The following is a 12,780-nucleotide window of genomic DNA, read 5'->3' on the forward strand; positions in this document are numbered from 1 at the left end:
GGTTTGGATCCCCGGCGCGCACCAACGCACCATTTGTCTGGCCATGCTGAGGCAGCGTTCCACATACAGCAACTAGCAGGATGTGCAACTGGGACATACAGCTATCTACTGGGGCTTTGGGGAGAAGAGGGGGGGAAAAAAAGGAGGAGGATTGGCAATAGATGTTGGCTCAGGGCAGGTCTTCCTCAGCCAAAAAAAAAAAAAGAGGAGGATTGGCATGTATGTTAGCTCAGGGCTGATCATGCTCACAAAAGATAAATAAATAAATAAATGTACCCTGAGGCCAGTTAAGGCTGTAGTGGTTAAGTAGTGGTTAAGTTCAGTGTGCTACGCTTGGGCAGCCTGGGTTCATGGATTCGGATCCTGGGTGCAGACCTACACCACTCATCAGCCATGCTGTGGCGGCAACCCACACATAAAGTGGAGGAAGAGTGGCAGGGATGTTAGCTCAGGGCTAATCTTCCTCAAGCCAAAAAAAAAAAAAAAAAAAGAGGAAGATCGGCAACAGATAGCTCAGGGCTAATCTTCCTCACCAAAAAATAAAATAAAATAACACACACACAAAAATTAAAATTAAATTAAAAAATAAATGTATTGTTATCTTCAACAAAACAAAATCAGAAGGTATCACTGCCCCCAGATATAGAAAGAAATCGGATTGCCATGAATAAGCTTACAACATACATAAGCTACGTGTAGAAAAATCAAGAAATAACTATGGCAACGTTTCTCCCATATATAAAAAAAAAGATCAGTTTATTCATTTACCACTTAAAAAATTCAGTGGAAATTCACTCTACCGTGAGACCACTTTCACAGTGATGAATCAAATGGATAAAAACCTTGCAGCTCTCTAGAAGACAGGAACAAAAATTCCTTGTGTCACTTTAAAAACCTAAACCTCGTGTTTTGTCAGCCAACATTCCAAGACTCCCTAGGAGAGGGATCAGGATAGGGGATTAGCAATAGGAAATTTGCTATCAGGAGAGGGAATGTTCTGGAAAAATGTCAGTATCTAACTTCCTTCCCCATGTACACAGAAAGGAGTGTACATCCATAACAGGGCCATAAGCTTTAAGAATGTGGACTAGTTTAACCTAACAGATAGGTAAACACACTTAGAAACGGCATTGAAAGCCCACTCTAAAGGGAACTAATTCTGCTAATTCTGTGCAAAATTCAATATAAAAACAGTACTCCATTTACTGTGATGGGCACAAAATCAGCCTTATTTTTTGTTGTTTTCTTATTTCTAAGATGCAGTCAGCTTGCAATCTACCACAGTATTTGGCCGGAAATTTAATTCTCATGCCTCTCCCTCCCTTCTCAAGTCACATTATTGTCCTAAGAGGTCAAAAATAAAGCCTTAAGAATGTTCTGGGGTTTGCATCTCCTTGCACAGGCAGAAGTTCCATAGGAATCATTATTAGCGGTGCAACTTGGTTTCAATCTGATGTTAATTCGAAGTTTTCCTGTTCCAAAAGGCCATCTGCTGGGGTGCCGGGACCACACACACACCTGTGATTCATCTGGCTGAGTGCTGGGGCTGCAATTGTTTCCTCACCTGGCTGCAGCTGAAACAGCAGTCTTCCTCAGTAGATTGAGTGTAACCCCTTGAGTGCCTGGACCAGCGGATAAGTACACGGAGAGGTGATAATGAAAGGTTAGGACCCACCCAGTGTGTCAGTGAGATCTGGGTGAATGTCAAAAGTCAGGGAGAACCAGAGATCCATCACACTAAAGGAAAAAAAAGGTCTCTCCTTTCTAGGCAAGCATTAGAATTCGCTTGCCTTCATCAAAACCAGCGTTGATTTTCTGAGCTCAGCTCCTGTTGCATACTCCCTCCTTCTACGATCAAGAGTTCTGTTGGGATAAACTTCGATAGCCAGCGATTAGCAGTTTTGTCTGAGCAATTTGAACAGCACTTTCCTCGTGCATGCCTCAAATGGTTGCTGTGAAAAGATAAACTGAGGCATATTAAAAATTTTAAGAGTTTATTTGAGTATAAAGTGATGGGAATCGGGCAGCGCCAAACCGGAAGTGGTTAGGCGCCTCCTCCGACAGGAGCCAGGGAGAGGTTTTTATAGAGAAAAGGCAGAAGCAGAGAAAGGAAACTACTGGTTGGCCACAGCTTAAAGCCTAGTTGGCTGTTTGTGATCCGTTATCCTTAGATTTCAATTTCATAACCTTGAGGCATTCACAGGCTTAGGTTTTGGTTTGCTGAAGTAGGCCACCCTGGCACTAGAGCCGCCTCACTCCGTCTAACGGCCTCCTTGTTTAACTATTTTAAGGTCAGTAATATTGAGCAGTGAGTAGTACCATTTGAAATGCCAATCATTTGTTTAAGAACCTATGCCTTTGTTATAAGAATTAGTTAATAAACTACATTGACTGAGGGTGGGTACCAAACAAAAAGTAGCCTGGTCAAGACAGACTTCAGGGCAAGGCCATACACCTGATTCTGCCTTCTCTGCATACCAGAGTCATGACTGTATTTGTTAGATAGGATTACCCCCATTTGTGAATCTTTTTCTTTTTTAACAATACACAACAGAGTTTTTAACCTAAGACATAATGAAGATGCAAAATATCTGTACCGAGGATTTCCATAAACACTTGGAAATAAGATGGCCCACTCTAAAATCAACTCATAATGGACAAGAGATAGGCAAGGTCACCCCCGACACAATAATTCTCTTTGGGTACATTAGACTCAAGTGGCATGTTGGTTTAAAATTCAGATCCCCAGGCCCAGCCCCCGGAGACACATTCAGACCATCTCCCAGAATGAGACCCAGGAATCTACATTTTTAACCAGCACCCCACCCCACCACACACACACACACACACACACACACACACACACACACACGATTCTGATGCAAGTATTCAGAGGCTTACCCTTTGAGAAACACTGCCCTGAAAGATGGGATGATTCCCAGACCCCCAAGCTTGACCTAACCCGACAGTCTGTATTCATAAGCCTATGGTAAGCAATAGAAGCTTAAAAAAAAAAAAAGTAGACTGTCAGAGGCAAACATTGGGAGTGGCCCCTAAGCCTGGGCCAGGGGAGAGAGAGCCATGATCTGACCCAACAGCTCTGCCTGCCTGGGCAGCATGGCAGATATCTCCCACTGTGGAGATGGACGCATCAGATCATCTTAGCCTGGCATCATTGAACATCTGAATTATAAAACTAACTCCCCTTGTTCCAATTTCTGTGGTCACTAAGCAACTTCCTCTTATAGAATTTGGCTTCCCATGTAGCCTGCCTTTGCTATTGGCCAAAGGCCGCCAGTATTCAGTCCCCCTTGGACCTTTTAGTTATAATACATTGGCAGTCACTTTGGTTTCTCCATCATTCTTTGAGTTTGGTTCATGTGACTCCACCCCTGAGAAACATTCCACTCTCCACAATTCCCGGGTTGATAAATTAGGTTTCTGTGCTTCCGAGGCTTAGGAACAAACTCTCAACTATGAAAAATTTTCCAATGACATGACAAATTCTGAGACCTTCTGGGAACATGCCTGGAAACACCCGACCACATTGATGACCATTCCCTTCCTGTTGAAGCTTTCTCACCAAGAAGCTGTTGAGAGCAATCGAATCCACTTTTGGTGAAGGGCCTCTGTGCCATTTACAATAAACTATAATCAAGGGCCAGAGGAGGTTCTGATATTAGTCTCCTGCTGCCTCTCACTAGAGCTGGATTGAGGGACAGGCCAGACAGGCAGGTGAGAGAAGAACAAATGTTAAGTTCTCACATCGGCTCTGCTCCTCATTCAGGAACAGATGGAACCCCTGGGCCAGTGTGGCCAAGGGAAAAGGGCTATTGTGGTCACCTTTGTCTGTTTCACATATCCTCCAACACTTGTGCTCCCCAGGGCTGGTTGGAGCCTCGATGCCCTCCATCCAACTCAAGCGTCATACTCTTCACTGTTCACTCCCTATGTAGCTGATTCTGCTTCCATTCGGCTGCCCTCTTCCTGGCGGCTGTGTTTGCCCTATGGAATCAGCATTCGGCCACATACTGAGACAAAGGGGAGGAGGAGGTAATCCCACTTTAGTGGCAAAACATTACCTCTTGTTTTCACAGGACCATGACACCTTCTGTGTAAAACCATTAAATGTCCTCTACCCACCCCCACCCCCCAAGTCCAATAGCGTGGGGTAGCCTGGACAGTGTAAGCGTATGCAGGGAAATTGAAGTGCATTATCATTTACTGAAAGCACTGATGACTTAGAGGCGAGTGTGGAGCCCTTCTCTCCTCCACAACACTCCACATTCCAACCAGGTGACTCACCAGCCCGCACATGCACCCCTCCTCCTTTGACTCTGCTCCAGCAAGAGACTCAGGAGGGGCTTCCTGGTGGATTTGCACCCTTTTGCTTTCTCTTCACCTCCAAACCCAGAGATGAGGGATAGAGGATGTGGGGTAAAGGTGTAGGGTGTAGGGTGCAGAGATTTGTTCCCTGGTTTCTGCCGACTTTCCTGCCAACTGCCGATAGCTTCTGCCTCCGTCTCCATGTTGCTTAAAAGCCCTCTCAGAGTCTGACCCTTCCCTTCAGGCCTTACCTTTGTTACCTCCCCTGTTCCTTCTTTCCTTCCTGCTCTCAAATCCACAGATACCCTTGATAATCGCCATAATAGCCGACATGTATTGAGTGCTTACCATGTACCTGGCACTCTTTTAAATGCTCTGCAGGTAGTAACTCATCAAATCCTCACAACGGCCCTTTGAGAACACAATCATTTTCTCCATATTGAAGCAGAGGAAACTGAAGCACAGATGTGTTAAGGCTCTGGCCTGAAGCCACACAGCCACCTGTTCTCAGCAAGACAACAGAAGAGCTTCCTTGTTCAAATAAATAAGAGTTGATCACAGAAGGGAAAGACCTACCTAGTAACTTGTAAGGGTTCTAACCCACTCCTCGGGGGTTTGGCCCCTGTTTGAATAAGTTATTTTGAATTTTGGAGGGGAGGCAGGGAAAGTGGAAAGTATGTATGAGCTCTGAAGTTGAAATCGCTGTTATGCCACTGGCTACATGAACACAAACAAGTTATGTAACCACCCTGAGCATTCAAGTTTTTATGTATAAAATGGGGAAAATATGGCAACACCTACCTCACTGAAGTATTGTGACTTTAAAAGATACTATACATGGAGCACTGAGGGCAGTGACAGGCACATAGAAGGTTCTCAAGAAATGAGAGAGTTCTTTTCTATCTACACACACACACACAGACACAAATCCTTATATAATTGCTTTGTCCTTTTATTTTATTTTTAATTTTATTGAGGTTGTATTGGTTTATAACATGGTATAAATTTCAGGTGTACATTATTTTAAATCAGTTTCTGTATAGACTGCATCGTGCTCACCACCAATAATCTAGTTTTTATCCATCACCATACATATGTGCCCCTTTACCCCTTTCACCCTCCCCTCAACCCACTTCCCCTCTGGTAACCACTAATCTGTTCTCCTTATCCATGTGTTTATCTTCCACATATGAGTGAAATCATATGGTGTTTGTCTTTGTCTGGTTTATTTCACTTCACATAATACCCTCAAGGTCCATCCACGTTATCGCAAATAGCATGATTTTGTCTTTTTTTATGGCTGAGTAGTATTCCATTGTATATATATACCACATCTTCTTTATCCATTCATCCATTGATGGGCACTTGGGTTGCAGCCATGTCTTAGCTATTGTGAATAATGCTGCAATGAACACAGAGGTGCATAAATCTCTTTAAATTGTAGATTTCATGTTCTTTGGATAAATACCCAGTTGCAGGATATCTGGGTCATATGGTATTTGTATTTTTAATTTTTTGAGAAATCTCCATAGGCCCTTAGCAAATGCTGACTGAGTAACCCAGGGTTTCTTGCTTAAATGGTGCCATGTGTTTACTGATGCTAGGAGGGGTACTAAGGTTTGCAAGCAGTCCTGCCAGAACACAGTGCAAACTCCAAACCATACGTGCTTTCCTTTATGTTCTAAATATTGAAATTATTTTTCCGCCTCTCAAACTTCAAAGGCTGCCCTGAGCTTTTACATTTGGCTGTGGTGTCAAATCCCAGCAGCGTACATGGCGTACATGGCGACCAACCTTTCTGTAACTAAGCACTTCCATGTCCACTTAGGGCAGGAGATGCTGACAGTAAAGGCCTTGAGAGGAACAAGAGAGGGAACCCTGCATCAGATCATGCTCATGAATCCTGGTTTTTAAAGAGAACAGTGTGATGGGCGGGCAGGTGGCAAGGAGGACAATGGGAAGGCATCAATAGATGGGATGGCAATCCATGACTTGGGATTTCAGAGTCTGTCGATGCAAGCTGAGAGGTCACCTGTCACCTATTCAGATATCATATCATCGCCCTATGCAATGCAGTTTTCCACACCAAAATGTTCTTTTCATCCTGTTTTGCTGATATCACACCATCAAGCGTAAAGAAACAGCTAGATCCCTACCCGATACTCACAATTATTGGAAGCACTAATGAAGAAGACAAACAGAATAAACTTAATGTGATGTGACACTTCTAATTGAATTGTATTGCTTTTTCACACTCTCCTCTACCATTTAGGTCTAAACACCTTGATATATATGCAGAGAAGAACAGAACGATATTGATCTCTATAGCCAATGAATTCATGTCTTCTCCCATGTGTCACCAAAGCTTTTATATTTCTAAATTTGCTGTATTCCCCCCAGCCTAAGTAAAGTTTTTCTAACCATTCTTGTATTGTGCTTTTTTCCTAAGAACTGTAATACTTACCACATAAAGCACTTCATTTTATTCTCAGGGCGTCCTGAAGATAGAACAAATTATCATGATCCCTCGTTTTCAGACAAAAATAAATAAAAGCATGCATGGGGGTAGGGGGTGGGAATTTACGTATAGAGAACATAAATGAGTTGTCCAAAGTAATATGGTCAGTAACAGAACCCCAGAACTCACAACCTATTCTCTAGGCCAAACTAAAATGTCTGCTGAAAGATCTGATACAGAATAAGTTAAATGACACTACAACAAAGAAATCTGACAAATCTAAGGTACAATCATTAGATACAACAAATGACATGGTTTTACCAAGAAATCAATGAAAGTAGAGAAGGAAGGATGAGCACTGATATAGCGAAAAAAAAAAGAGACATAAAAATCAAATGCAATGTGGGGACCTTGTTTGGTTACTAATTTGAAAAAAACTGTAAAAATACATTTTAGGAATGAACAGGAAAGTCTGAATAATAACTGGCTACCAGATAACATTAAGGAATTCTTATTAATTTTGTTGTATGTGACAATGGTATTGTAGCTCTTTAGGAAAATGTCTTTAATCTTTGGAATACAGTGGTATGGTGCCAAGGTTTTTCTTTAAATTCATTTCTTACCTAGAAAAGCTTCAATGGAAGAGAATTGATCAGGCTGGAGTAGGGAGAGGACACGCCTACGTGCCGAGCAAATGCCACGGTCCTTCGCTGGGAAGTGACCACATCAGATTTTCATTTCATTTTCATTTCACTGAGCTGCCAAGCAGAGGGTGGATTTGAAGAGAAAGGTGCCAAAGAGGTGGGGCCAGATCAGAGCCCGTAACTGGAGTCTAGACAAAAAAATGAGGAGGTCCCAACCTTAGGCAGTGGTGTTAGGGGGGATTATATAGAGGAAGAGACTAAGAGGCAACATATTTAGAAGAGAAAAAAAGAAGGGACTCACCGATTGATTAAATGTCTTTATGTCTTGCGCATTTACAGTCCAGTTTGGGAATTCCAGGTGGGTTTGCCCACATTCCAGGCTGGCCAATGGCAGTTCTTCAACACATGGTTTCCAAAGTTGCCCAAGTTGTGGCCAAGCCAGAGTGCAAGAAAGGGAGAAAGATTGAGTCTAGGACCAGAGATTTCCTCTTACACGGGTGAATCGGAAGCTGCTCCCAACATTTCTGCGCATATTCCTTTGATGAGAGCTGAGTCACGTGGTCACACTTTGCTGCAAGATCGGGAGGGGACCCAGGAAACACAGTCCCTGGAAATGCAGCCAAGATCCCAGCAACCATTCTAATATGGAGGAAGAATGGGAGAATGGAGTTGGGTGGACAGCCAGCAGTTTGTCTTCACCTAATGGATGCCTCTATGGATAATACCTGACTCCATTTTTTTTTTTTTTTTTTTTTGCAAAATAAATTGCCCAGCTTATTGCTAGACCAGATTAATGTTTATTCTAAATTGTGATTAAGATATAAGAATTGATCAAGTACTTACCTTCTATGATGGAAATTACCATTATCCTGTTAGTGTGTAATCTTTTTTCTGAATTTATTGATACTATCTAATATTGAAATAAATAGATATTAAAAAGCAGTGCATATATTTGATATAGCTTTGGGTTTTTTTCTGTTTTAGGATAGTACCTAATTCTTTAAGTGTGTATGTGAGTGTAGGAAGCAAAATAGTAGTACAATGATATGTGAGAGAGAGAAATATAGGAAAGGATCATATTTCATTTATTAGATTCCTGTCAGCTATTTTCAGTTGGAGTATACATAAAACAATGTTTTAAGTTATGAAAAACACTTTGATAAAGACTCAATTACATTGCAGATTTTTCTCTTAAGGCAATTATAACATTTTGCATTTTCTTACAGTAATTCTGTTCTTCCTTTTCCTTATAGTTTTCTTTTATATTTTTCTAATGTATTCCAAAATTATTTTCAAGTATAAGATTGCTTTGTAAAAATACCTACATACTGTGTGAGATGATTATTATCATTTTTTCTCACTACCTTCTCATAAATAAGGAAAGCCAAGAGAGATGTAACAATTGCCAAAGAAACGAAAGGCATCTGGCTATGTTTGTGCTGGGATGGCTCGTGGCTTGCCGTTGTTAAAAGCAGATAAGATAGAGCCAAGAAACTGTGCTGTCGTCGCTTAGTTGGAAAGAAAGTTTGGGGCACATATAGGGTTCGAGATGACCTTCAAGGAGAACACAATGTCAGTATCCTGCCAAGTCAGACACAAGAGAATAAAATGTAGAATGACAGTTAAAGTCTTTCTTTCCCCCCAGTAATTTGAGCCACCGCAGTCACAAACAGAAAGAATAACACCGGAAATACCTGGTCCTTTCACTCCTGGTGATTGCCAGTTCCTACTTGGCTAATTGCTTAAGCTTCTGAAAAACAAGGAATATTTCAGAAACCTAGTTATGAGAAGAGATATTTGCAATTTACAGGTCAATGAAGCAAGTATCGTGCGTGCCCAGAGGTGACCAGGCCTCTGCTATGCAAGCTCTGGCAAGTTCAACAGGCTGTGTCTTATGCTTTGAAGCAGCTAAGAAGGCCCCAGCTGCCGGCAATGCTGGGAGGTGCCAGAGCCGACTCTCAGGGAAAGGTTTGAGAACAGACGTGAAAGATGCTCCCTGAGCCACAATGTTATCATTGCAGTTGTTAACAAGATAAATACTCTACACCTAAACTCTCCCTGAACTTATTTCACAGTTTATTGAATTGAATTCTGACACATCCTGCTAGGTGCCTGGGATACAAAGATGAACAAGGCCCCATTCGGTGAGGGAGATGGTTATAGAGATGGATGATGACAGTACTCTGGGAACAGTCTAGGTCAGATTCCAGGGGAGAAGCCAAGATATCTGCCTGAAGATCAGGAAAGGCTCCCAGCTGGGGATGCTCAGCTGAGACAGACAGGGAGCAAGGGAATTCCCATAGCTTGCATTGAACCCAGAAAACAATTTACATGTGACTTGTGAGACAACCTTCATTTTTTTTGTAGCTCTGTTGGAAAAGTTGAATAATAGTTATAATGACTACCATTTATTGAGCTAGGCATGTGTTAAGCAATATAGGTGTATATACACATATACTGTATTAATCTGCTTGGCCTGCCATAACAAAATACCACAGCCTGGGGAGCTTAAACCACAGACATTGATTTTCTCACGGTTCTAGAGACTGGAAGTCCAAGATCAAGGTGCTGGCAGGGTTGTGTTCTTCTGAGGCCTCGCTCCTCGGTGTGCAGGTGGCTGCCCCCTTGCTGCCTCCTCACATGGTGGTCTCTCCAAGCAAGCGTGCCCCCAGGTCTCTCTGTGTGTCCTACCTCCTCTTCTTATAAGGACACCAGTCATATTGGATTAGGGCCCATCCTAACGGGATGGGCCTCATTTTAATTACCTACCTCCTTAAAGAGCCCTGTCTCCAAATATAGTCGTGTTCCGAGATACCGTGGGTTAGGACTTCAATATGTGAATTTTGGGGGCACACAATTCAGTTTATAACAGATATATATGTATGTATGTATTTAAATATATAACTTAATCTTCCAGACCCCAGAATGATGCTGCTCCCCATTTTACAGATGAGGAACTGAAGCTCAGAGAGGTTTAACAATCCACCCAACATCACACACTAAGTGTCAGGAAGTGGGAACCCAGGACAGTCTGTCTGCAAAGTCCATACTTAATCACTACGTGATCCTTTTCAGAGAGAGAAAAATTAAGCAGCAATTATGAAAATTCTTCTGTGTTACCTGATATCCATTCGCATACTCAGCCGTGGCAATACGTGACCAAACATTAATTGTGCACATACTTCATGTCCCAGGTAACAGTGGAACAGCTTGGAAGTTATGAGTCTCCTAGGAGAGAGCTGCAGAATTAAGTTGGAAATAGTTTTAATATCTGTAAGAATTGTGAGCTTCACCCAGACGGGAAATCTATGGGGGGGACATTGACAGCGTTCTGTCAAGTTCAAAGGTCTTTAGAGCTAGTAGAAAAGATTAGTATGCAAAATCCAGTCAAAGGATGTAGGCTTATCTACACTGTAAGGAGACAGAAGATTTGGTAATAACTTGAATCTAAAGGATATGGAATTATGTAGTCACCTTCTTTATGTTATGGAGTCAATGACATGGCAACTAGGCTAGGGCCAGGATATTCTCACCATGTTGCAGACATAGATTCTGCTGCATTCCCCCCAAAAAATTATCTTGGGAAGGCAATCCCTAACTGTGATTGCTCTTTAAGCATATTTAACCTTGGGGGGATTTAGAATCGAGTATAGAAATGTTTGAGAGAATGAAACTTGTATTACTAATATCTTGATATTAAGGAATCTGTACATATTGATAGAGCAGAACTGATTATACTTAAGAGAATTTGGCCTTTTAGAGTCATTTGTCAACCAGTAATTCCTATTTTATGTATATAATTGAAGAATTCATTTAGAATTACAACTTTAAATTGAAATTTTATGAAATTTGTGTATAATATTGACACAGAATTAAGGCTGGCCATATTTATACGTTTCATTATCAGATTTACAGGAATTAAACACTAAGGAAGATTTAACAGCCAGACATCTAATGTACTTTAAAAAGGAATCAACATATTTATTGGTTATGATTACAGTTTCAAATATGTAAAAGTTCAGATTTCTATATGGGACCAAATATTAGTCAAAGCCCCCCCGTAAAGTGTAGGAATTTGCTAGATTTATAAATAGAATAATATTTTTTAATTGACCTTAAAAGAAAGAACCTGATGTTTTGATATGTAACCTAAATGAGGGATAGTTTTTTAAAATCAAAGTAAACCCTCCAACGGGCTTTTCTGCGGACAAAACTACCTTCAGAGACACCAAAAATCTCTTATTTCACACCAGGCACAGTACTCGGCATAAAGGTACAATGATGAGAAGGGAATCCCCGCTCTTGAAACTCCCGAAGTATAGCAGGGAAAGCAGATGGTTACAACACAGTATTGGCTGTAACGGTGCTGTTGGAACACGAGGAAGGAGTTGTGTGGAGACCTGGAGATGGGCAGGAGTTTGCCCAGCAGATTAAACGGGGAAGGGGTCCATTCCAAGCAGAGGCAAAGAAATGCGACAGCAACGGCTCCAATGTGTTCAGCATTCCTGAGTCAAACACGGAGTGGAAAAGAGGTAGAGAGGAGGTCAGGTAAGTAGGCAGAGGCCAGATTGTGAAGGGACTTGTGTCCCAGGGAAAGGCGCTTCTGTTTTAACCTGCACGCCATGGTGACAGTGAAGAGTTTTCACCAGATTTGATCCGATTTGCCTGTTACAGCACTCACACCGGGAAAACAAAGTGAACCAAGACAAAGACAGGAAAACGACTGAAGTCCGGGTAATAGATTTTGGAGAGTGAGAGGGAAAATGAGGGCAGGAAGAATAAGATCAAGGTAAGTGCAAAATTAGTGCCTAAAGTACATTCTCCTGGCTGTGTATACTTTGCTAGTGGTAGTCTGCAAAATTTATCAAATAGAAGAATGGAAGGAAGCAAAGAAGGAAACAAGGGAGGGAGGGAGGGAGAAAGGAAAGAAGAAAAGAAGGGGGGGAAACTGAGTCATAAATTGAGGTGAGAGACTTGGACTAGAAGCATGTTTCCGGCATCAAGAAGAAATAGATGGCAATTGAAGCCATGAGTATAGATGAGATTTTCCCAAGAGAACTTGTAGAAGACTGGGAGAGAGAATAGGGCTACGGATGAAATCAGGGGAGAGTCCACATTGAAGGCGCAGGGAGCAGAGAAAGAATCAGGTCAAGGTGATTAAGAAAGTTCATTCCGAGAGCAAGGAGATAATCTGGAGAGCGAGATGTCAAGTCTCAAGAGAGGGGAGATTTTAACAAGGTGGAGGAAAGCAAGCTCAGATGCCATAGAGAAGACCTCCAAGACAAAAACTAGCATCATGCAGCTCTGCCTCGCCAAGTGTGTGAAGATCAACCCACACCTACCTTTTAACAT

At 41.9% G+C, this 12,780-nt stretch overlaps 1 long non-coding RNA gene across 1 annotated transcript; it reads right to left on the minus strand.

Annotated features, from left to right (window-relative positions):
- Window positions 1-7,730: 7,730 nt before the first annotated feature.
- LOC131398955 (uncharacterized) lies at window positions 7,731-10,827 on the minus strand. Its single transcript, XR_009217034.1, has 3 exons — window positions 10,549-10,827; window positions 9,123-9,178; window positions 7,731-8,067 (listed from the first exon to the last, which is right to left on the minus strand). It is a non-coding gene; the product is annotated as an uncharacterized LOC131398955 (long non-coding RNA).
- Window positions 10,828-12,780: the final 1,953 nt, after the last annotated feature.

This window comes from Diceros bicornis, chromosome 36, assembly GCF_020826845.1.
Source record: "Diceros bicornis minor isolate mBicDic1 chromosome 36, mDicBic1.mat.cur, whole genome shotgun sequence".
NCBI lineage: Eukaryota > Metazoa > Chordata > Mammalia > Perissodactyla > Rhinocerotidae > Diceros > Diceros bicornis.